The sequence below is a fragment of the Artibeus jamaicensis genome, unplaced genomic scaffold (assembly GCF_021234435.1).
Source record: "Artibeus jamaicensis isolate MK-2021 breed Jamaican fruit bat unplaced genomic scaffold, CSHL_Jam_final scaffold_474, whole genome shotgun sequence".
Taxonomy (NCBI): Eukaryota; Metazoa; Chordata; class Mammalia; order Chiroptera; family Phyllostomidae; genus Artibeus; species Artibeus jamaicensis.
In genome coordinates this window covers 2,990,919-3,017,015 of record NW_026522046.1, presented here as the reverse complement: position 1 = coordinate 3,017,015, position 26,097 = coordinate 2,990,919, and the positions used below count along the sequence as shown (strand labels likewise).

The 26,097-nt window shown below is 43.0% G+C and overlaps 1 protein-coding gene across 3 annotated transcripts in view; it reads left to right on the top strand.

The window, feature by feature from the left end:
* The first annotated feature begins 19,110 nt into the window (after positions 1-19,110).
* LPP (LIM domain containing preferred translocation partner in lipoma) overlaps positions 19,111-26,097 on the top strand; it is a 628,850-nt gene continuing 621,863 nt past the window's right edge. Inside the window, exon 1 of one of the 3 annotated variants that reach the window (XM_037131738.2) lies at positions 19,111-19,200. The gene's annotated coding sequence lies outside the window, so the exon portion shown is untranslated. Of the gene's footprint in view, positions 19,201-19,291; positions 19,375-22,732; positions 22,867-26,097 lie in introns of those variants that run through there. The other 2 variants (XM_037131739.2, XM_037131740.2) reach the window with 2 other exon arrangements.

Here is a 26,097-nt window from a genome sequence, read left to right as displayed (position 1 = left end):
TTGGGCTGGGCTCAGCTGGGTGGTCATTCTGATGAACTTGCCTCAGTACACTCCTGCAGCTACAGACAATTGGCAGGTCTGCTTGGGGCTGATTTGTGCTGGCTATTAGCCAGGCTGTGTCTCCAGCATCTAGCAGGCTAGCTCAGGCTTTTTTCTCATGCAGTTGAGTTGCAAACCCAGAAAGAGAGGGTAAGAGCTGATGCTGCGCATCTTGAAGCCTAGGCTCAGAAGTTGCAAAATATTATTTCTTCTGTATTCTTTTATTGGTCAAAGTCTCAAGGCTAGCCTAGGTTCAAAGGATGGATAAGCAGACTGTAACTCTTTATGGGAGGAAGTGCAAAGGTGTGTGTGCATACAGGGGTAGGTAAGATTTTTTTTAATATATTTTATTGATTATGCCATTACAGTTGTCCCATTTTCTCCCTTCATTTCTCTCTATCCTGCACACCCCCTCCCATCCACATCCCTCCCTTTCTGTCCATGTGTCATAGTTCTTTAGCTTCTACATTTCCCACACTACTCTTGCCCTCCCCCGTCTGCTTTCTCCCCACCGTCTATGCTACTTATTCTCTGTACCTTCTCCCCACCATCCTCCTTCCACTCCCCTGTTGCTAACCCTCCCTGTGATCTCCATTTCTGTCCACTAAGTTTGCTTTTATTTCAGGTGTGGTTGTTAATAACTGTGAGTTTGCTGTCCTTTCACTGTCCATATTTTTTATCTTCTTTTTCTTAGACAAGTCCCTTTAACATTTCATATAATAAGGGCTTGGTGATGATGAACTTTTTGAACTTGACCTTATCTGACAAGCTCTTTATCTGCCCTTCTAAATGAAAGCTTTGCTGGATAGAGCAATCTTGGTTGTAGGTCCTTGCATTTCATGAATTGGAATACTCCTTTCCAGCCCCTTCTTGCCTGTGAGGTCTCTTTTGAGAAATCGGTTGACAGTCTGATGGGCACTCCTTTGTGGTGACTCTCCCCTTATCTCATGTTGCTTCCAGAATTCTCTCCTTCATTTTAATCTTGGATAATGTAATTATAATGTGCCTTGGTGTGCTCCTCCTTGGGTCCACTTTCTTTGGGACTCTCTGAGCTTCCTGGACTTCCTGGAAGTCTATTTCCTTTGCCAGATTGGGGAAGTTCTCCTTTATTATTTGCTCAAATAAGTTTTCCACTTGTTCCTCTTCCTCTTCTCCTTCTGGTACCCCTATAATTTAGATGTTGGAACATTTAAAGATGTCATGGAGGTTCCTAAGCCTCTTCTCATTTTTTTGAATTCTTGTTTCTTCATTCTTTTCTGTTTGGTTGTTTCTTTCTTCCTTCTGGTCCACTCCATTGATTTGAGTCCCAGTTTTTTTTCCATCATTATTGGTTCCCTGTGCATTTTCCTTCATTCCACTTAGTGTAGCCTTCATTTTTTCATCTAATTTGCAACCAAAATCAACCAGTTCTGTGAGCATCCTGATCACCCATGTTTTGAACTGTGCAAGGTGGTTGGCTGACCATGAATACACATTAGCAGGGGGATAGGTAAGATTATTGTGGCCACTTTGCAAACATGCTACATTGCTAACCAATGACAGTTTTTGCTTAAAGATATTTCATTTGGATTCTTACCTCTGCTTTTTAACAAGGTACGGTGTATGAAAAATGCAGTTTGGGAAACAAAATATATACAAGTTGTAGAGAAAGTGAAAATTAATCTGAGCCATACAGCCGTCTGTATTACTGTAAAGCTTAATCTCCTGCCCGCTGCTTCCTCATGCCCGGCCTGTGCCCTCACTTGCCTTACTCATCTGAGGCATCTGTTAGGATTCCAGTTTGTGTCACGTCACTGGGAAATGACCCGTGAAAGTTCCTCTGGGACTCTCAACCCAGGACATAGTTGGGCTGTGAAATCTTCAGAAATGCCCTGTGCTTGTTCCCGGCTGACAACAATGACATGGTTCATAAATAAGCTTTGTCCCAGAGAGAAGAAAGTGGTCAATTGTTATAAAAACATAAAAATGAAATAGTGCATGTAGTATCGATAGTAGGTATGATTTGTACAGACCACATGGGGCTCTGATTTATTAAACTAAATCGATTAGTTTCCCTAAGTCCCCTGAGAAATATGAGATAGAAAAATGCATGTGGTTGTGCTTCACACCAATAGGATTATGTGTATACAGTTTTAGACAAGGCAGTTTCTGGGTGGAGACTGTCAGAAGGGACCATAACAACTGACTCACATGGCACATACTAAGAGCCAGGCACTCTTAGTACTTATAAAGGTTGACTCATGTAGGCTCAAAATAAGCCTAGGAGACAGGTACTATTCTATCCCTATTTATGCATTAAGTTCAGTGGTTGAGTAACTTGCCAGAGGCCTAACTTGAAAGTGGCCAAGCTGGAAAGTGAACCTGGCCATTATGACGTGGGAGCACCTGGGCCCTTAAACACTATGTTCTACTGTGTCTCAAAGGACATGTGACGTATGCACACAAGTTCCTGTCCTTCACACAGATGTCCCTGGCTCCACGTATGAACTATGAGGCTTTTTAAAAGTATAGATTCAATGGGTCTAGGGTAAATATTCTTATAGTAGTATGGAATATGAAATATGAATGGGAAGAAAAAATATAAATGGAAAATTATTTTTTAAATGGAAAAATTTAAATATATAATAAAATAAAAATATAATGGATGATGTATAGAAAAAGTCTTTTGCGTACTCACAGGGTGAAAGATATTTCTGGCTGGAGAGGTAGAGATCTAGAAAGGCTTTATAGAGAAACAATTTGATTAGAACTTGGGTCGTTGAGATGCTATTTGGATATATTGAGTGATCACTTATGATTGAAGAGCAAAATAGAAAGCCTTCTCTATTTATGCAGCTGGCCCTGAAGCCTATTGGATTCTGCAGTGGTTGGCCACAGCAAAGCAGGCCTCTCTTGATTCTTCTTCACTACGACACATGTGCACTTCAATTCAGCGATCATTGTTACAAATACTAGGGGATAATAGGTTGTGCATATATGTGGAAACCACCTGTGGATATAAAATGGAAGATAAATGTTAGTTCTTTGGGTTATAGTAGATTATATGTTATATATCATCCCCAGTTTATGAGCTATAACAGTATACATTAGAGATTATCAATTAAAATTCCATTGAATGTTTTAAAATCTGGTTATTTCATTGGACTTGGAGATACACATTGTGAAGAAAATGGTGCTTGCCTAACTTAGAACTGGTGTGCGAAAAATGTCATTGTTGCTTGTGTGTCATGACAGGCTCCTTCGGAGGCTGCACTGTGAGGCTGCATTGCCGAGCTACAGGGCCCAGGCACTGGTAGCCAGGAGAAAGGTTAATTGGGGACAGCTTGGGGAAGGCGTGCCTCCACTTGAGAAAAGCAAATTCTCAAGGGGAAGCCTTTGGCTTTAGGTTCCGCTAGAAGAGAAAAAACAATAATACTGCAGCAGAGAGTAGATGATGTGAGAATTCAGAATGCATCATTGCTCTGGCTGGTGTGGCTCAGTGGAGTGAGCACCGGCCTACAAACCAAAGTGTTGCTGGTTCGATTACCAGTCAGGGCACATGCCTGGGTTGTAGGCCAAGTCCCCAGTAGGGTGGTGCATGAGGGGCAACCACATGTTGATACTTCTCTCCCTTCCCCTCTCTCTAAAATTAAATAAATGAAATCTTTAAAAAAATGAATGCATCAGATTAAGTATTGGGTAAATACTAAGCATTATTAATATTTATGACATTTTGGCATTATGATATTTTAGGGCACAGCAACCAAAGTCCCTAAATCCCAATCATTTTAGGATTATAGAAGGCTAGATTTGGAAGGGGTTTTAGAGAGCTCCCAATCCAATTCATTTCTTCTGCTTTAGAGCACACAGTTTCCCTGGAGCCCAGGAAGCAAGTGGCCCACAGTGAGATAGTAACTTATTCTAAATAAAGAAAGATACAACATGCTCTTTTGGTGTTAAAAAAAAAAGCCTCGCACACGAGCATTTTCTATTTGTCAAGCCTAAAAAGCTATTGATAGTTAAACTCGGTCACTCTGTTAACCAAATTCAAAGCAATGCTAACCAGCTCGTAAAAGATCAGAGAAGAAATGGCATGGTGTTTCTACAACCTCTTCCATCCGCTTCAACTCTTGGGGCAAATTTTAATTATTTACTTAACAATCACCTATTGATGTTCACACTAATCAAGGCATTAGAGAATATTACTGTTACTGCTACTATTATTACTACTAACAATATAATGATAGGAAATGTAAAGTGTGTTAAAAACTTGGAGGTATATCTAGAGAGTTGAAAGAGGTTTAGAATGCCAGTGGTTCTCTCAGGGAAGTCCTCATGGAGAAAGTATCCCCTGATCTGGTTTTGAACGGCTATTAAGCCTATAACCACGAGGATTACTGGTAGGCTGGGAGAGGTGGAGATTTCGTAAGCAAAGACACGAAAGTGGAAAAGCACAAGGTAAGTTTGTTAGAATGCAAAGTGTAGGCAGGGAAATAGTGAGGTTTAATGCTGGAAAGGAAGGCGTAGGAAAAATATCACATAGGAATCATGATTTGCTTTCCTGTTTGAACATCTTCATGATGAGAGAAAATATTTTGTTAAAGTTTATTTTTCAAAATCTATGTTTATCAGCTCATTCAAGGAAACAATATGAAGACTTAAAAGGAAATAAATTTTATAATGTCATGATGTGCTCTTCTAATATTGTTAACAGACGTAGCTGTTTTGATTTTTTAAATTATTCGAATCACACTTAATTAGTTATCTCAATAATGTGAAGCCTCATGTGAAGAATCAATCCTTCAAGAGAAATTTCTCATGGCCAAGTATAGGGACAGTCTCATAAAAGAAAAAGCCACAGTAAAAGGAGTAAAAGGGAAACTTTAATCAAGATGCTACAGAAAGAGGGCACTGACCTCCATGTTTTTTAAGAGGCCTGGCCCACCTGATCAGTCAGTCCCAGTGACACTGACCAAGCTCCTCAGGGACCTCCCAGGAGCCCAGGGCTCTCTTGACAGTGCACAGAGCAGTTTGCCAATCATTCAAGCCACCGCTCCCCTTTCCTGAGTTCTTATATGGGTTCTGTTTTCAGTCTGTAGGGCATGTGTTAAATCAGTGTTTTTTAGATAAAAACATGCAAAGGAATTACCTGGGAATCTGGATAAAGTACGGATTCTGATTAGTAGGTCAAGGGTGGGCTGGAGATGCTGCATTTGTTAACAAACCACTAGATGAAGAAGATGTTGCTGTTCCGCAGAATTCGCTTTGAGAAGCAAGGTCTAAGTATTTTCTTTTTCATACCTCAGATGTCTTCTTGTTCCATTCACTCAAGTAAAATAAATTCACTTGGTCAAAACTCTTCTCCCACATATCTATGTAAATATTGTTTTATTTACTTTTGTCATTTTTTTTTTGTGGCTGAAAAAACTGAGGCCAATGTGATTTTTATTCCTTACTAGGTAAACTCTTCTTTCATGTGGATGTGTAAAGGACTTGTTGCTGTGTTTTACTCCGGAGCTTCAAAAATTACTCCCTGATTTGTCTAAGTATGAATCTTTTGTGTCTGACTTTGCCTTAAATGCAATAGACCTTTTGGTTGAAATGCTCAGGGAAACTATTTGTAGCTCAGGAACATTTCCTCAATTGTGCCCTTACTCATCATCTCGCACCAATGATGGTTTCTACCCGAGGTGCTACTTTTCCCCTAAGGATCTTCAATAATTCTCAGGTTGGATCTTTGATCCCTGTCATAGATAGATAATTTTCTCTTTTTATTTTAATCTCTTTAGGCTTTTCTCTGTAATCTAGAAGAGATTAAAGTTTATCCTCTGTATCATAGACTAGATTTTTTCCAGGTTACTTCTGCTTTCAGTTCTTGCCCCTCAGTGTGGATATTAATTCTGCTAGTGTACTTTTTAAGTTTCCTAAAATATTTTTCCACTTTTCCTATTTCCTATTTAGTTATTCTGTTGTCTTTTCATATTGGAGTCTCTCTTTATGACTTATGTTCTTGGTTGAAAAGGCATTGCCCTGAAACTTTTAGAAAATGCCAAAAACTTCTATCTTTTTCTTCTGTATCCTTAGATGAATCATAGCCAGAAGGTTGTTCTTCCTTTGTCTTTCTAGGACAATGTTCCCATTTCCCTTGTTTGTAGTGTTTTGAACATTTGTCATTCCTGTTGCATCTCAGCATCTGAATCTCCTCCTTCTTCCTTCCTATGTTTGGAGAGTCTTCCATGTTATGAAGCAAAGCTTGTCATTCATATAAAAGCTTAAAGTGACAGAGACTCAATCTCTCAGTCTCCCTTACCATTAAGACACACAAGACTGGGCTCTGGCAGATGCATTTGCTCCAGGCATTGACTACACGGGGGGTTCAAAGAAACAGAACAGACTGGCCAATGCTGGTTCCCAGAGGCAGCGTGGTGGCAGTTCTACAGCCAGTACCTCGTGCTGGGGATGTCAGTGGTACGGGCCACTGCTAGTATTGGCAGTGTCACCACAAGACAGATTAAATAGCTTTGTTCTTGGTTGTATAGTTTTGGAACCTGTTCTTTAGTCTGAAAGTAGACTTTAGAATTTCCTCAACTTTTGTTTAATAAACTGAATCTTTGGTTTACATTGTCAGAGTCTAATTCACTTCTTACAACTAAGAATGATGTATAATACAACCGGTATATTTTAAATAGCCTCTTGTGGTCTTAATGTCTACATACCATTTGTCAAATGAGTGGTCATCTGTTATTCTTTATGGTATACCCTTGATCCTGCTCTGTCTTCCTGGGTCCTGGCCAAACCCATTCCCAGAGGAGAGCTGGATGTCATACCCCATTTTTGAACTAACTCCTGGTGTCTTCAACCTTTCATTCTGTGCAGGTCTATTGGCTGGGGTCAGGATTTCCTAGCTCTGAGGAAGTAGAAGCAGAAGTCTGATGGGAAAAGGAATAGCTATGCAGTACTCTGTAAGGTACAAACCTTGTCCAGAGGCTATTTCCTCACGTATTAAATTAGAGGTGGGATTCAATGATTTCTAAAGGCATACACTTGTATACATATGCAGGCTGACATATGCAAGCTTATGAGGCAGGCTCGGAGGGACCAGAGACAGGAAGTGATCTTGTACACTCCCAGTTCTACTGCTTAGAACAACCATCCTGAGCACAGTTCTGGGCAGCCATTCCTTCCTCAACATTCCTATATGGACTTTGGATATAAAGTCATCAATGTCTAAGGATAGATTGCCTACTGCTCTGCTACATCCTTATGCTTTTCCCTGTTCTTTTCTCTAAATTATGTTCCTGGCCCTCTTGGTCCAAATTTTTGTAAGTTCCATTGCCTCTTCCTTTGTAAGCTCATCTTTTCTTATTCTCCCCACATTCTGTTCTCAATCTATAATGAACTATTTTTAATTCCCCGATGCTACCATGACCTCACAATTCTCAGTCTTTGCTTGTGCTGGATCCTTTCCCGGGAGCACCCCCTCCTTGCCCTTCATTTCTTCACCTAACTGATGTCTACTCTTCTCTCAGATCTCATCTTACCTATTGTTTCTCTCAGCAGATATTCCTCATCCTTCTCTTCCCCAAGACCTATGTGCCCTCCTGTGCTCTCCCTTGACTATAACCCAACTAGCCTCTAACTACCCCCTTAGCTATGTTTTTTCCTCTGTTGTATCCCTAATATTTAGTCAAGTGCCTGCCTTGTAGTAGGTACTTGAAAATATTTAAAGAACACAAGAATAGATTAATGTAATTTCTCCCCAATCCTGAACACGAATAGCACCTTAAACTACAACGACTTTCAACTTTGTGTAAAGTATTTATATTTATATTATTGGTCTTTGTTACATGACTGGTTGGAGTGAATGTCATGCTTAGAGGATTCCATATTAATAAGTACTCAAGAAATGTTTATTTGAAGGTGTCCTGTGCTATACAGCAAACAGAAAAAATCAATTGTCCAAATTGGGCTACTTTTGAGAGTTCAAGGTAATGCTATTAATAATTACCTTGAGACAACAGGCGTAAGTTAGGATCATCCTGGACAAGTGGGACATACAAGCATGCTATTTCCCTAACAACACCCCTTTCCAGATCATTAATGGTTGTCTTATAGACTTTGATTATAATAGGAGGTGGTGAGTCAGGGTGAACTTTTGCTGTTATACCCGCTTTCTAGCAGGATACACTGAGTGTGCAGGATTATCGTCTCATACTCAACCAGTAAGCATTGAATTGGTGACAGGGACAGAAAAACTACCCAGAAGTTTTGATCCTCATTATTTTTTACCCCAGCGAATACCACTTGCCTTTTGATTAAGTGGGGCACATGGAATGAGAGACATTGCCATTTAGATGATTTTTGTACTATAATAAGTAGTCATTGTAAAATAGAAGACAATGAAATCAAATCTGTTTCTTCTTCCTACCCCTGCCATGGTGATCAAGCCCAATCCTTTAACTGTAATCAGAGGTAGGAATAAAATGACAAAATCATGTGCTTTAAAAAATTAGGTTGGAAATTTAGCCATCATCCCAATGTAGCACCCACTTTTTTTCTTTAAAGAAAAACACTTAGAAAATTTAGACAATAGTTAACTAACCAACTATTTAAGAGTATAATCCTTGAAAGCCCTCTGATCCACTCTTTATTTGGGTAAATCAAGCCTCAATATATATTATATTTGTGTTAGTTTGTAGTTTAGTACTTCCACTGTTATCAGTATTGACAAATTAAGGGCCAAACAGACAATGAGAGAACACTGGAGGCTAACTTTGACAGCTGTGTTGCAAAGGTTGAGAGGAGATAGGAAAGGCAGTGTTAGAATTGTAAACTCCAATAACAATGGTTCCATAGTGTTTGCAGTTTGCAATGTGCTTTACGCTCATCATTTTATTAGGTCCATACCATAAAGGTACAGAGGAATGTGGGACAGTGAATCCCCATCTATTAGAAGAATGACTGAATGACCGAGGCCCTGGCAGAGGAAAGGACTTGCTCAGGGTCATACCTTTATTAGCAGAGTCAGTATGAGGCCCCAGATCTCTTGACTACTAGCCTAAGCATCCTCCCCTGTGCTTTATCTGTACATTGTACTGGGGACCTAAAGAAAGGTGACCTGTCCTAGTTGGAATTCGCAAATGCCACCAAAGTCATTCTCACTGCTTTTATTTCTGCTCAGGATATTCTGAAGGGTTCTGGTTCTTTCCTTGCCTATCTATTATGTCATGTGTCATAGACACAGAGAAAGCTTATAATAAACTAGCCTGCTAAAAGGAAGCTAAATATTTAACCAGAGGCTTCTCTATGCCCTGCATGTGTCTGAGCATCAAGTTACACAGCGGCATCCACATGGAGGATCTGGATCTAAAAGGGATCAGAATTTTAGGTGAGATATTAAGGTTGTGTGGTGCTGTGTGAGTCAGCTTTATAGATGAGATAATACCCTGTGCCTGATTGGGACTCTGTAAGGTTCAAATGGAGGGTGAAAACACTAGCCCTTTGGGTTTAAAAAATCATTTTAGGAATGCAAGCATGAACTACTGACCTACTGTTCTCCATGTGTATCTATTTTTATTCAAGTTTTTTTTTTTTTGGTAGAATTGTGCTAATATCGTGCATTCGAAATGCATTTGAGTTTTCCTGGTGACTGGTAGCCCCCCATCTAATGTTAGTGTTAGTGAATGAAATCAAAGCATATAGTGACATTTTTGCTTGAAATTATCTTTGAAAAATACCTAGGAAGGTGTCATGTGGAAGCCCAGCACAGCCCATTTTTCCTTCAGCTTGTGACTAATTGATGTTTATTGCTTGAGCACCAGGAAAAGCAGCTATCTTTTAACTGAGGACCATGCCAAGTAAAGAAAATGGGTATCTTTAAATGACAGAATCAGTGAGGGGAGAGAGCACACTGTAGACAGTGGGCAGAGATTGGGAGACCCACTGCGGGGCAGCAGGCTCACACCTGGCATGTCCTACCTCTAAGAGCCCTGGTGAAGAGGAATGCTAGCAGCATTTACATGGTCACCTCTCTCTTCTCTGCCCTCATTCTGAATTTGTGAAGGTTAAATGCACAAAACGATGGGACTGTTCTTTAATGAGACCTTAGTCTCAGAGAGGACAATTGGAAAGGACATGTAGGGCAATATTGTCCAGACTTGTCAACTGATTGAAGAGAGGAGTTGGGGAGAGAGAGAAGTCAAGAATGAGTTGTGATCAGGAAGTTGGAGTAAACAGGAAGGTGTGGAGAATGGAGGACTGAGGCATGTTTAATTTAGAGTCATGTTGAGTGTAAGGGCTCTCACATAAAGGCTGGATAACCTACTGAGGATACTAATTTCAATCCACAACTCCAAAGCAAGAAGATTTGAAAACTGTCTATAATTGGGAACTTCCAATTAATATTAAATCTAATTGGCAAAGTAGGAGAAACCTAATCTCATTCAATTTGACACCTACTTTGTCCTTTCTTTAGGAATGCATTCACACAGAATGTCTTAGTTAACCAAGTGAGTAAAGGGCCACAGGTTAAAAATATGGGTAAAATTCTCATTAAATATTTTAAAATATATTCTACCATAAACTGTCTAGCAGCAAAGTTGAAATAATCAAATATTCATTAACTGAGGAATGGATAAACAGAAAATAGTATATCCATACAATGGAATATTAATTGGCCATAAAAAGAATAAAATATGAATACATACTGTAGTATGGACAAACCCTGAAAACATTACGTGAAGTGAAACAAGCCAGATACAAAAGTTTACACATGGTAGATTCCATTTATAAGTCCAGAATATGCAGATCACAGAGACAGAAAGTTAATTAGTAGTTTCTTGGAGAGGCAGCTAGGAATGGGGAATGACTAAATGTAAAAGGATGTAAAATTTCTTTTTGGGATCATGGAACATCTCTAATATCAGAATGCTGTAATGGATATATAATTTTATAAATTTATTAAAAATCACATATATGTATAAAATCAATAAATTTTATGGCATATAAATTGTATTTTAATTAAATTCAAAATACATATCACAGGCCTCTTTTATGCACCTGAAACTATAGTTGGAAATAGAGGGTGGGGCAAAAGTAGTATTACAGTTGTTTGTATGGAAAAGAATATAATAATTAATATGTAATAATACAAAAATAACCTTTGTATTTCATGTGCTCACAACTGTAAACCTACCTTTGCCCCACCTGTATAAATATAGTGAATTCCTTACAGTTGGGCAGAGATGCTCTCCCTTTCCCTGGTATCTGCTGTCATTCTCCAGGAGTGGATGAGGCTGTGCATTGCAGCCAGAAACGAGGGAAGGCACATCCTAAAGCCTTTTCCCAGAAGCTGAGATCACGGAGAACCAGCAGGTCTTCTTCAGTAGTCACACAGATCTGCACAGCTTCCTAGAGGAGCCAGTGAGGCCACCATGCCCCAGGCCGACGTGGATCCCTTGCCCCCTGCTGCTGTTGAGTGAAGACAAAACTGAGTTCCAAACTTGTGTTTGCCTGTGAGGCCTCAGAGTGTGTCTCCAGGCTCATCATGGCCTGCTCCAGCAGCGTCAAAGGAGCCTTGTAGCTGAAGTAGTTGGTCTAGTCTAGCTCGGGGTCCCTTGGGAGGCCTCAGTCAAACTATCCCACCAACTCTTTCCCTTGGAGTTAGTTTGATATTGTTAAAAAACAAAAATTTAAGCAAGTAAATATAAAGATCTAATTCGCTTTATTAAACAATTCATGAATCAGGCAGCATCCTATCTACTAAGTAGATGGGAGCTCCAACGTACTATACAAAATGGAAGGTTATGGGCAGAAGGAAGGTGGGGACAAGGAGGTTAAAGGACTAGATTGTTTCAGACAAGCCCACCTTCTCTTAGGGGAAGACAGGAGGTCTTATCAGACAGATTACCTCACTAATGTGGATCAGGAAATTTCAGACTGAGTGGTTGAAAATTCCACTCCCGAGAGAGACTGAAACTGAAATTAAGCTCGGGATTAAGTATCAGTGAGGCTTACCACAAGTGACTCCATTTTGGGTCTGTTGTTTCTTTTTCACAATGTATTATACAGTTGAACCTTAAACAACATGAGTTTGAACTGTGTGGGTCCACTTATCCAGGGATTGTTTTCAGTAAGTCGGTACCGTACTGTGAAAATATTTTCTCTACCTTATAATTTTCTTTAATAACATTTCCCCTCTAGCTTACTTCTTGTAACAATATAGTATATAATGCATACAACAAACAACATATGTGTTGACTGTTTATGTTATTGGTAATGCTTCCAGAAGGCTACTAATAAAGTTTATGGACAGTCAAGAGTCATACATGGGTTTTCTACCATGCGAGAGAGAGCACCCCTGACCCCTCTGTTGTTCAGACGTCAACTGTATTTTCTTTGTGTTAGGCACTGTGTAGGATAGGCACTGTGTCTACTTTTCACAACACTGTATTCCAAGGTCTAATACAGTTAATAGGTACATTGTAGATACTTGGTGTTAGAATAAAAAGATGGCATAAATTTTTTTCCTTTTGTGTTTGAGTTTCTCTGAAACTTTTCTTTCTTTTTTTTAAAGATTTTACTTATTTATTTTTAGACACGGGGTAAGGGAAGGAGAAAGAGAGGGGGAGAAACTTCAATGTGCAGTTGCCTCTCACATGCATCCTACTTGGGACCTGGCCTGCAGCTCAGGCATGTGCCCTGACTGGAAATCAAACCATCAACTCTTTGGTTTGCAATCCAGCATTCAATCCACTGAGCCACACCAGCCAGGGCATGAAACTTTTCATTTCTTGTGAACCCAAGAGAGGTTAAAACTCCCTCCATCAATATTTCTGACACTGGAGATTGGCCTCTAGTTGTACTGGACTTCTTGTACTCTGAAGGTTCATCGGCTGTTCCATGTTCTGGGCTTACCTGAGGTCAAAACTCAGCAGATTTGTACAGGTGGCTGAGTTGGAATAGGCCTAAATACATTCAGATAGTCTGAGTCTGTGATGTGCCAAAATGCAAACAGTGATTACTCTAGAGCCACTGGCTGAAAACTGGGTTTGAAAACTGCATAAAATTGTGCAGAAACCCAAAAGTAGGTACAAGTCATCATTTGTCCACATTGGCTTGAGTTCTGTAAACCAATAAAGTAGCTTGTGACACAATTTTCCCCTCAAGAAAAAACCCTAATACTCAAAAAAGGGAGAACATATTCATTTGGGAAGGGTGAAGATGTATTTTTTTTTTTACATTGAGATCATTCTTTTTCCCATGGTACAATGAGGTGTACAGAACAGAGAGTAAACAGACCTTTTGTAAACCGCTTATCTTTAATGAGGCATTTACTGAAAGTCTACCACTACAGTTTACCATATCAAGTTCTCATTTCTTTACAAAAGGCTGATGCTTACAAAAGGTCATGCTTGCATCATAGGCTAGTACAATAGTCTTGGGAAGCAAAGTAAGTTCAGCTATAGAGCTGGGGATATCAAATATTAGAACTGCCACTTGTGCTTAGTTCTTCCTGGAAAAATGACCTTGGGTATTTTAAAAAATAGTTTATTTAATTAAAGCTGTGAAACAACCAGTGCTTTAATTCTGTATTTACTCATAAAGCAGAATTATATCCTTAATTCGTAAAATATAAATGTGTGAAGGCCTAGAACAGAGCATAATGTGGCATGCTGACATCTGGGAAGATGACGTTGGTCAACAGGCTGAAAGTAGCACCAAATCAAAGACCTGGAAGAATGTTGGAGAACATCAGATCTAAAATCCTAATTGTATGGATAAAGAAACTGAGACCAGACAGGAGGTTACTTGCCACGCAAGTCACACAGCAGTTTTAGGGAAAGGAAAGGATTACAAACCTTCCTCTCCTCGGCCTCCTCATGCCAGTACTGGTTCTAATTCCAAATGGTTGGGCTCCTCTGACTCTTCTTCTTTCTTCCCATTGGTCTGCCTACATCCGGGCCTCATCTCTTGAAGAAGTTATGTGATTTTATTTAAATACCCTGGCTCTATACCTTGTGCATCTTACTCTGCCTTCAATGCAAAGGAGAAGGACAAGTGGTAGAATTGAAGAAGAAAGAAGAGTAGGAGGAGGAGGAGAGGAGGAGGAGGAGGAAGAAGTAAAAGGAGAAACAGTTGAATGCCTACAATGATCAAGGCAAACACTCACTGTGTTAAGAACTCAGAGATGAATTAGGTTCTCAGTTCAGTTGCAGAAAAAGACAAGATGACCAATGGCACTAATCAGAGTCATATGGATTAAGGTGAGAAGAGTAATAGGAGCACTCTGTAGGGGTAATATGTCCACTGGAGGTGGTGGTAAGGGTTAGAAGGCCCTGAAAAGGAGGCAATATTTATGGGGAGTCTGAAGAGATTAGGTAAGAGTTGCTAGGCGGAAGGGGAAGGAAGAGAGTTCCTGGAAGAAAGAACCTGTGTAAAGGCAAATAAGCAAGAACAGGTGAGATGTGTTTGGGAAACCACTAGAACTTCAATTGGCTGGAGGATGAGTGCAAGTGAAGGACCAGCAGAAATGTCTGAAAAGCTGTGCAAACCATAATAAGGAGTTTGGCCTGATGGGTGTGAGGCTGTGGAGAGGCAACATCAGGTTGGTCTTTTTGTTCCATGCCCCTCCTGTCCTTATTATTTCTCTGGTGGCCTCTTCATATTTTTCCCTCTTGGTCGGCTGTTGGAGGTTATGAGTTCTGGACATGGGAGTATTCCAACTGAGACCAGGTTGTCACTCAGCAGTGAGAGAGCCAAGTGCCAGGCTGCCTGGGTTCAGGGGGAATCTCAGCTTACCCAGGTACTGGCTGTCTTAAGAGCAAGCTACTTAACCTGTCTGGGCTTTACTCATAGGCAAAATAGAGAAAATGATCATGCCATCCTCAGAAGAACTCTGTGAGGGTTCAATGAAAAGTATATGAAGAATCATTAGAATATAGCCTGGCATATCATAAGTACAAAGAAAAGACTGACATGAGATATACAAAGGCCTCTGGGCAGGGAACCATAATGGATAAAAGGAAATGGCAGTACCACAGCCATGTCTTCCTCCAAGTTCTGTGTGCCATTACTGGACCAATCAGAATGTGTCTGTACATCACCATGGTGCAATCTTTGGATCACATGACTTCTGCCCCGCTTGAAATTCTGTGCTTCTTTTAGTCTCTAAATTTATAAATCTATATTTCTCTAGCACGGAGTCTGCAAATTTATACACCTTTCTCCTCTTTCCCAACCCCCTGCACACAGCAGGTTTTAATAGGGATGTTGAGAAAAGTGGGAATATAAACGAAACCAGATCAGCAAATGACAAAGAGGCCTTTGATTTGAGTTTGCGCTGATGACAACACTGCCTGCAGTTTGCCAAGTATCCAATTTACTTTACCTCTTATACTCCCGGTGAGTGCCCCATGGGTTGAAATCATCTTTTGTGATTAACTTTATATAATGCTTATGCTAACCTGAGCAATTCATAAATATTTTAGGAGGAGAAACATAGTGATCTTCCCCAGCAGCCATATAACAGTTTGAACATAATTAGTAGTATTTCTGAATCCAACACAGCGCTCTTATAATGTGTATGATGGAGGAAATGAATGATTCTAATTATACCTTATTAAATCTTATTAATCCTCATCAGAACCCCATTATTCTTTATAAGTGGGTTAATGGGAGAAAGAAAAAGAAATGCTGGTCAAGTCCTTTTATATCTGATGAGGATTGGCTGAATCCATTCGTACTTTGTGTGATATCAGGTGTTTTTTATATTAAACAGTAGCCCTCAGAACATGGGTTTGCTGAAATGTTGAAGATAGAGTAAATGAATTGTGTTGGAACAGGATCTGACCTTTTTAAAGCTCCACAACAAAATCTCTTTTATGAGTTCATTGTTTTCCTATTTCAAACTGTTAGTTGGAAAGAGAGAAATATTTCATTATTGCTTGGAATAGGTACTCTCCATTGTATTTCTCTGCTACTTTCTTTATATTCTTCTATGTGTAAATGAGAATTTGAAAGGAAGAGGGATTAAGCAATTTAAACACAGAAATTTAAAGATCTCGTACAAGGAAGGTGTTAAATAAATGTTAAGTGCAATAATATATGTTTCCGCATTTATTTAATTCTTGGTCAAAATATCCCACCAAATCTCAGAAGAACTAGGCTTTGGAAGTTCCATGAATAGGCAACTCACAGTGTACTCTCAACATTCATGAATGGGAACTACCATGTCTTACCATGTATTATGCACTTTTTTTGCCCAAATTTTTTGACAGTAAAACAAGGATGCATATTATACATGGGTAGTACTAATTCCATATCTATACAAATGTTTTAAATTCTTTTATTGATGTTTGTGCATTAAAAGTGTAACTCTAGAAATAATAAGAATATCAGCATGCAAGATAATACCCTGGAATATGGTCATCAGTTTTATATATAAATAAAAAATTGAATTAAGAATTTAAAAATATTGTTTTCCTGATAGTTTGGGCCAAGAATGTGGGTGTGCATTAGACCGGACAAAACAGCACGAGCCCTGCTGGAGCTCAGGGCCTCCTGGTTGGGTGGAAACTTCAGGGATTAGTCAGGTGACTAGGGTGTGTGGAGGTGAGTTCCCATGCTTTTGTGTTGGGTGAGTCACTTTACCTTTCTTCTCAAATGCTAATTCTCAGATGCACAAGAGGGACTATACTTTGTCCAATCTAACACTGAGAAAGCCCTTTGATGATGTGTGGAAGTGAGGGATCATTACTGTAGGTATCAGTAGAACAGAAACACGAGGAAACAAAGTCCCCACCCCTAGAACCCCTTCCAGGCAATGGCTGCCACACATTTTTTTATTGCCTCGGCAGAGTAACCAGTGGTGGTTTTCATCATTGCTCACATTTGCCAATGACAGTGTTACAGAACTAAGGTCCAAGGGAGGGGGTAATTACTGGCTCACCCAGGGATGCCAAAAACTGTTACAGAACAAAGGGGGCCAAGATTCATTATGTTCACTGTCCTACAGAAAAGTCATCTCTCAATGCCAGAGATTTGTGAAAAGGAAAGGAAATGTTTATTTAATACTATACAGACTTAAACTAGTGACCTAACGTTTTCATTAAAATATCAAAGTCCCTTAGGATATTTTAGTCCCACAGACGCCCACAGTGCTTCCTTTTCCCACTGCCCTAATTCAGGGTACTGTAACTCAGAAAACGAAGTCGCTGGTACCATCAGCTATGTAGCCATCCAGGCAGGATCTCTAATTACTCCAAAGCCATGTGGCACCTTCTCACAGTCCACTGGCAAGAGTTCTTTGTACCCATTTTCCAGGCAAAGTCTCTCCTGCTTCCCAGGCCATGTGGCCACAGGGAGTGCCCCAAAGCTGCATGGGCCTCTTCTACCGGAGCTGCAGGGGTCTGCAGTTCGGCCAAAAGCGTATGGCTCTCTCCTCTCCTCCAAAGCTGTGTTGGGGGGTGGGTTGCCACTCTGGCAAAACCTCGTGGCCCTTTTCCCCATTGGCTGCTGTGTCAGGGTTTAAATTCCCGAGCTAATCTTCCTCTGCAGCCCCATTTCTGATTCCTCCCACAATCACTTACACCTGCCAGCAGTCCTGTATTATTCCAAGTTTACTGGGCTTGCCATCATGAGTCTGGGCAGGTATGGCCCCATGTCATGGAACCAATTTTCTCCAAGCTCCCATGCAGGGGCTGTAACTCAGGGGACCTGCCCCACAGATACATCTTGGGGGGGGGGTGACTTCCATTTCCCAGGCTCCAAGCATGGCCACAGCTATTTAACATATCCAAGTGACCCACCAAAGGCTATAGATGTGTTAAATGACTATGCCATAGATTAGCTGCAAGGCTGTGGCTGTACAAAACAGCCCTGCATGTTCCTGCTCCATGTGTCCCTTCCCCCAAATCACGCCTGTGGGGGAAAGGGTGAGGACATCTTATATGTTTCTCCAATATTTCCCAGACACCCCAAGTTCTGGACCCCATTTCAAATCCCTTTTTGGGCTCCTCTCTTGGTTGCACCCTGTATCAAGAGGAAAAAAAATCCAACTCTAACTTTCCAAGAATGGTCTTGCCTTTATGCAAACCATTTCACCCAGTTAGTTCACTGATTTCTTTTTGCAGCTATAAGCACAGAATAAGGTTTCTGGACTTCAGGGCTCGATGTGAAATAAACGTTAAACTCCAGGGGTTCCTTTATTTGGTGACAGGTTAGAGGAAGTATTCCTCAAGCAATCGAGGAGTTTGCTATTCGGGGTTGTCCATCAGACCTTCCAGGAACTGACTCTCTTCACTGGGTGGTCTGCGTAGCCTTTGCCCACTGACATCTAACCTGGTTCACTGCTCTGGAAGGAGGGAGTAGGGCCCTGACTGGCCAGGGGAACTCAGATTGGGGATCTAAACACCCAGGTCCAACGCCTGGGTCCGTGTTGTGTACGACCCTGTATAAGTCATTTCTCTTCCGAGACCTTCACTTTTCTCAGGTATGAAGTGGGCGGGTGGGAAGTTGGTCTTTGCCAGCTCTGACATCCAGTACGTTTTGAGTCCTGCTGGGAATACAGAGAGGCTCAGAAGCGAGTTGTTTCCAGGACAGTACTCTGCTGCTCAGACATAGTGACCTGACTTGGCGCCTTTAAGAACAGATGCAGGTTCTCCCATTTCTTAAACAGCCCCTCGACTCGACTGCTTCCTCCTCCTACGTCTTCTTCCTCTTCCTCCAGTGCAGGCAAAGCCTCCACACCTCCCTCTTTCTCCTCCTCCTTTGAAAGCTCCTTGCATCCCTTTCTCTTCTTCCCGGGAAATAAAATGTCCGCTGGGCGCCCACCTTTTGGCAAAGCCACTGCCCGCCGCAGGCGCCCCCTCCCCCATCAGGCGAGAGTCGAGCGGCGGCTCCGCGGGCACCCGCCTTCCCATACCTTACATGGACAAATGCGTGCAGGCAAAGTCAGGAATTCGGGCCCCTGACGTCAGCCTCCAGCACTCAGGGCACCGCACAGGAGACTGAGGGGAGGGGGTGGGGACGGTGGGGAGGAAGGAGGGGGAAAGGCACCAACCAGCAGCCGCTCCAGCCTTGCCGAAGTTTCACTTTTTGTCTGTGGGTTCGCTCCCGGGCCCCGCGCGAGCTTTCCCGGGATAAGTAGCTTTAGCGAGCAGGGGGACAGCTGGGTGCTGCAAGGTAAGGGCTGGTTGCACCGCCCGGGACACGGGGCACGGTGCAGGGCTCGGGGCCGGGCCTGTCCGGGGCTGGGGACAATGGGAGGGGGAGTGCCCGGGCACCTCCTCCTACGCTTTTGCCTCCGCCTCCAGCCGCTGTCGCTGCCGCTGCCGCCCCGGCTGCCTCCTCCCAGAGGTATTGTTGCAAATCCTCCTTCCTTTCCCCCACCCTCCGGCCTCGGGTGCTTCGGTAACCCCCAGCCTCCCCAGGCTCTAGCGCCTGTAGGGTGGCAGCAGCGCTAGCGCAGGGTGTGGAGCGCGCGCCCTGTCCGGGCCAAACGGCCCACAGTGCGGAAGTGCGGGCCGCGGCGCAATCACGGGGTGCACGCTTGGAAGGGAGACCCCAAGTTTTTCGGGAAGCTCTGGCAGTGGGCTGGGCAGGGTTGGAGCCCTTCCCTGTCTGCCCCCTGCTTGGGCTTTTCTGGGTCCCCCCAGGGGGCGGGGCCACGCCCAGCTGCTTAGAGCTTTCGCGGAATCCCAGTTGTCACTGTGGAAGCGGCCTAGGAACCCAGTCAGCCAAGCTCCCCATTTTACAGTTGGGACAACTGAGGTCCAGAGAGAAGGAAGGCTTCCCTGGAAGTCATTCTAGCTGCAATTAAAATAAATGGCTCCCGATTTCTAATTTCCTTTCTCCAAGTATTTCTCCAGCGCCCACTGTGTGCCAGGCCCTGTGCTGGGTCCTTGGTTCAGACAGGCAGGTGAGGCCTAGTTCCTGCCCTCAGGGAGTGCTCAGACCACCGAGGAGCCAAACAGGACCCAAAATAGAAAGTGCTGGGTGCTGAGGAGAAGGCATGGATAACGTTTTAATGGGCTCAGGAAAAGGAGTTTGAGTTCCTGGTCCGTGGGCAGGGAACAGAGATGGGGCAGGGTCCGCACTTGATCAGGACTTTTTGAAGGATAGGAGTTTTCTGAAGCCAGCCAGGGACATTAAGGGAAGCCATCTGTGCGGGGGTGAGGGCGGTTGAGGGGGTGGGGTGGGGCTGTAGACCAGAGAATACTAAATAAAATATGGAGAGTGGAGATGAAACTGTAAATGTTACTGTGTTGGGGCATGGGGTTGGAGGGAGGGCGGATATGAGGTGAAATAATCAGTGGACTGCTCCTAGGTACACTGACAGAGCAGCGTCTTTGGAACTTTTTGGTCTTTCTGGCTTCCCTGCCCTTCCCAGGGATCCACTCAGCCTTCAACACACAATGCAAAAATTTAGGGTCATCTCTGAGTTACTTTCCTAATACCGGACTCATTTTCCCCTCAATTATCTTTCTCTTCCCACCTCCACCCCCTTTTCTAAATTGCCTGCCTCCCAATACAACTCATTCTCACTAAGGTATTAGTGGCTTAATGGCTTACCTCTCCCAGATCTTGTGCTTTTTAAGAAAACCTTTAAGTGGAGGGAAGGGAAGCAAGTAACTCAGACACACCCCCTCCCCCGCTGCCCCCCAATCCTCACACTCCCTCACTCTTACAGACAGGGAAACAAAAATAAAGGCCCAAAGAAGGTGGGTGCTACAGTGAATACTAGTGGATGGTAGGGGGCCAGAATTCCCGATAGGGTTCACTCTACCCCATGACCAGCTTCTCCAGCGTTCTTGGCAGCACTGAGGACTATTAAAAGGATGAGTGTGTGTTTTGCATTTAATCTTTGCAAACCAGTCCCTCAACACCAACCCCAGGCCTTTTACCTTCTGGAAGGTAGACTCTAGATGGGAGATACGTAGTTGGGGCTAGCTGTCTGGATGGAAGGTGCAGGCCTGGGACCTTTGTGTCAGGCAGTTCTCAGGGGTCATGGTCCCTGTAATCACCTGGCTAGCCTAGAGCTGGCTTCTGGGATGGGTTGAGGCAGGAGAAGCTGAGCTGGCTAACATGTCTAGGACTGATAAGAGACCCCTGAGGTGACATTCCAGAGGAGAGGTCATTGGTCTGAGAGAGGGAGACAGTTTCAGCCAGTGTTTGGTGGGAAAAGAGGCTTGATTATGAAGGGTCTTAAAAATGCCAGGTGTGGGAGTTTGTATATGACTTGAGGTCTTCATCCGAGTGTGTTGAGCAGACTGGGACATGACCGAGAGGGGAGAGGCCGACACTGGGAAGCCTTCTGCTGCTCATTCGAGTGAGAGAGACAATAATTTGGCGTATAAATACTATCATTGGGTGTTCGCTCATTTACTTGACATGTGCGACTACCTATTATGCACCATTGGCAAATATGAAGATTTTACAGCGTGTTCCTGTATTTGGGAGACAAATAAGTGTATTTCATCAGTTCTAAGACACACTTTTTCAAATTTAGTATCACTGAAACTGGGCTGCCTTGTAATCACAGATGTGTCATAGTTGAGCAATTTTTCATTCTAGTTGATGATGGCACCTCTTACAGTCAACGGTTTAGGTTTGATTAAATTTGTTAATAATACCCTGTATGAATGTACAGTGCTTTGCACTTTAGAAAACACTTTCTCATCATATTTTCCATTTGAATATCAAAAATCCTCTGAGAATTCGGCCTTGTGATACTTTCATCTTCATTTGAACTCTTGCCCAAGGTCACTCTGCTAATTAGAAATGTGCTCATAATCACAACCCAGAACTTTGACTGGCGGTGTTAATATGTGACTTTATCCTGGTCTGGAACTGGCATGGGTTAATGGGGAACCAGGAAAAAGTCAGATTGGATTTGGTTTCAGAACTATGGTTTAAGATGCTGGAATGAAGATGGGTTTTTGGCCAAGGGCGGAGTAACTCACAGGGAGTGGGAAGCCCTCTTAGCCCAGAACTTTGCTGCATTTAATGGAAAATGGACAGGGGTGTTGACAATGCCAGGTGGTACAGCCAATCCAGAGGATGGAACACATGGCTATTTTTACAGTGAAAGAAGAGCAGTGTAGGAAGCACATAAGTTCTGGAGCCCACCTACTATGAACCCAAAACTGGCTGGACTTGGGAGTACAGACATGAGGACAGGGTCCCTTTCCTTGAGGAGTGCTAGTCTGTGTGTGTGCATGCGCTGTTCTCTGGGTATGTTCTGGCTGCTCTGCCCTGAGCAGGGTTGATTTCACGGAAGCCAGTGGAGAGGGAGTAGTGTCAGAAGAGTCTCTTTGGGCTAAGTAGGAGTTGCCCAAGTGGAAGAAGGACAAGCAAGAGTCAATCAGTGAGGCAAATGGAGACATAGGGAACATTTGAAGGTTTATTCTTGAAGCCGTATTTTGAATGGGTAGCATGAAAGGTGCTGTGGGAATTGAAGAAAGGGGAGGACTTTTATTTTTTGCTTAGTAGATTTAAATTTATCTTGTAGGCTATAGGGGCCATTAAATGGCTCTCTAGAGATTCACAGAACAAGCCTGGGCAGGAGCTCTGAAACCATCTCTGGGAATAGGTATTTGGATAGTAATGCAGGAAGCATAGTAACACACTTAAGTAATTGGTTGAATGAACCTGAGACTTTGACCTTGTCAGGTAATTAGGAGTCTTAGCTCTGTTTGTGCATTGGTGGGTGGGGACTTTTCTTGGAACAGGGCTTGGAAAGCTGTGTGTTGCTGGAAGAAACTGCGGTGAGGAAGGGGAGATAAAGTTGTGCTGTATGCAGGAAGTTCCTATTTGTCTGGCTGGAAATCCAGGGCTTGAAGCTTGAAGGTGTGTATGAAACAGAATGGGAGTACGTTGTGGGTGCCGGCTCTGGGTCGCCTGGAGGCTTGGCGGAAATGGCCAGTGCGTCCCCAGTGCAGGTCACAGAAAGGAGACAGCTGTCTCCTTGAGGCCTTCATCTCTTCTGACTTTCCACAAATAGGGTGAGTGGGAGGCCAGAGGGTTAATGGGATTCCTGCTTAGAAGCAGCTGAGCCACAGAACGGAGGCTAGAACATGTCAATATTCCTAGTGTTCTTTCTTAATCATAATAGTATTAATAATATAACTTTGAAAAATTTTTGAGTGCTTGACACGTGCTCACGCCATTCTCATTCTGATTTATTAAAGTCAGCTTTGTGATTATTGGTTTAATTCTGTAGGTGAGATGATGAGTTTGGTTAAATACTTTTACCACTGTAGTAAGTGACACAGCCCGGTTTCCAACCTTTGCCTGATCGATGGCATTGTCACCACTCTTTTATGTGCCCACGGAATGAAACATTCAAACCAACACTGATACCAGTGTCCTTCCTTGGCACTTAATCCAGTGGACTTTCATTGGGCCTGGCGGAGCAGGACTGCGGGCGTGCGCGGGTGAGCAGTCTCCTCACTGCCACACCATTCCCTCTCTCAAGGTACTACCATCCCCTCTACCCTTTGGGTGTTTTCTCTCCCCAAACCTAACCGGAGAAGCTGGAGCCTCTCTGGCAAACCATCTGTACTCTCCCCACCCCCCATATTACCCCTTTCCAGTCCTCCGTAGTGATGACGATTTCCCCCCATTTTATTGAGATATAATTGACATACATGACGGTGTAAGTGTAGGTAGGGTACAGCAGAATGGTTTGATTTATGTATATTTAGTGAAATGACTACCACTGTAAGTTTAGTGAACATTCATTGTCTCACATACAGAATAAATAAAAAGCAAAAAAAAAGAAGAAAATTTTCTTTGTAATGACAATTCGGGATTTACTCTGACTTTCCTACGTGTCATAGAAGAGTGTTCCCTGCAGGCACCATGCTGTACATTACATCCCTAGCACTTAGGTGGTGAGCATTCGGTGGACGGCCTTGACCTTGGTCATTGCCCTTGCTATATGGTTCCTGCGCAAATGCTAGATGACCTCTGGGGTTGAACCAAGTAGCTGTTACTGGATCCTGTCCTTCGTGGACATGCAGACTCCTCCCGGGAAGGCAGACAGGCCCAGGACCCAAGGGCTTCCTGTGGCCAACCTGCCTCAGGTGGGTCATTTGCATTTTGATGACTCACTGATGCAGGCATTTTCTTGGGAGACATCTCAGGAATGGCTTCCAGCAAAGTAAATAAGACCTTGGTTTTCTCATCTTTGAATCCCTGTCATCTGCGGTGCCCCTGAAGATGTTCGGGAACTTTTTAGGAAATGAATGAACTGAAATGATATAAGCACAAGTCACCACTTGACCACCCTAAGTGACAGGGGACCCAGAAAACCCTGGAATTTACTTATAAAAATTTTTGCACTTATTCCTACATGTGTAAACATCAGTCACCTTCAAAGTACTCAGTGTTTGATGCACTGCACCTATTGAGACTTTTTTTCACTGCTCAAAACAGTTTTGAACTCGTTGATTCTGATGCCTTTTAGAGCATCTGCTGTGTTTTTGTTTCACCTGCTCTATATCAGCAAAACTTTTCCCTTTGAGGACTTTTTTTTTTTTTTTGTCTGGGGAAACAAATGAAAAAGAAAAAAAGTCACTCTGGGAGAGATTGGGTGAATAGAGAGGTGGGGTGTGGGGGTTTTCGGTCAGAAAGTTCTGAACACTTAGTGTGCTGCGGGCAGGCACACTGGTAAATCACCCATCATGAAGTGGGAAAATGAGTGGAAAGAACTTAAAATAAAATTCACTGAAGTTGAACGCAGCCTCTCACAACAATGCCAGCTGGTGCACTGATACAGATGGGTTCCTAGAACCCTCACCTGGCAGGGGAATTCTGTACTACAAGAGGCCTGCCCTCCAGGAGATAATTCTGTTTTTTTTGCCCCTCACATATGTTTGCTTGTCTTTGTCTCCCCTCCACTTTAAAATAAGGTTCAGGAGGATCCCAAGGATACTCTTGCCTTTGTTAATGGACATGTTCCCAGTGCCCAGAGGAGTGCCTGGCACAAGGTAGACACTCCGGATGAGGAAAGGGATTAAGTTCACTGTAACTGCTGATGACAGTGTTAATGGAAGGGACTCTCTTTAGTGGTCCAGAAGCTGGGGCCTGTGGGCACAGGACTCCACGGAGAATAACTTATGCAGTAGCTGCCAGAGAAGGCGTTGGACAGTCCAACCGCCAGGGTCAAACTAGCCATTCTGAGAGTAATCGCCATTGAAACTGCTCTTTGACTTTTCTGCCACAAGGGTCGTTCTGTCGTCTTTGAACGTTCCTCTGTTTTTTTTAGCTGTGCCTTTGCCTGTGCTTTGTTCTCTGCCTGGAGTCCCTGGCCTGCCCACTGTCTCTGCCTGCTGTAAACCTATGATCCTTTAAGTTCGAAGCCCAAACCTATTTTGTTCCATGAAGCCATTCCCGGACTCCTTGTTCCCTACGAGCCCACGTGTGTGTGAGATCACATCAAGCTCAACCTCTTCTCCACCTGCCCCTTGCCTTAGGGGCTTCGCTTAGACGAATTTGGGAGGAGATACTAACTTAGAGATCATTATTACTAGGTTTGGACTTTGTGCTTTGCACTTTGAAAACAAAGTGATTAAAATGGTTCAGTTCGAGTTCGAATTTGGTTTGTGGATTTTTTTTTTTTTAACTGCCATCTATGCCTGTGTCTTGTTTGCAAGAACCAAGCTTCTGACTCCATGGTATCTGCCAGCTTCCTTGCCTGTGACAGCCCCCCCGCTGCCCCCGCACTCCCTCTCCTAGTTTGCTCAGCACATGTGTACTGAGTGATTACCATACGCCAGACAGAAATGCTGGATACTGGCTTATGAAGACAAGGGTCTGTTTTCAAGGATTTTGATTTTGGTATAGGAGAGAGATTAAAATAGAACACGGCAAGGCCTTGTTAGAGCAATAAACGAAGGGCTGATGGGAACACTAAGGGTGGAGTGACAAGCACCTGGAAGAACAGACAGATACTCCTGGAAAAGTTTGGCTTGGGTTTTGAAGGGAGAGGAGGGCTTGTATGGTGGATGGGTGGAGGAGTTTTCCAGGCATAGAGACCTTAATATGTATGGGTCAGCCTGAGGCCTAAGGGCGCTT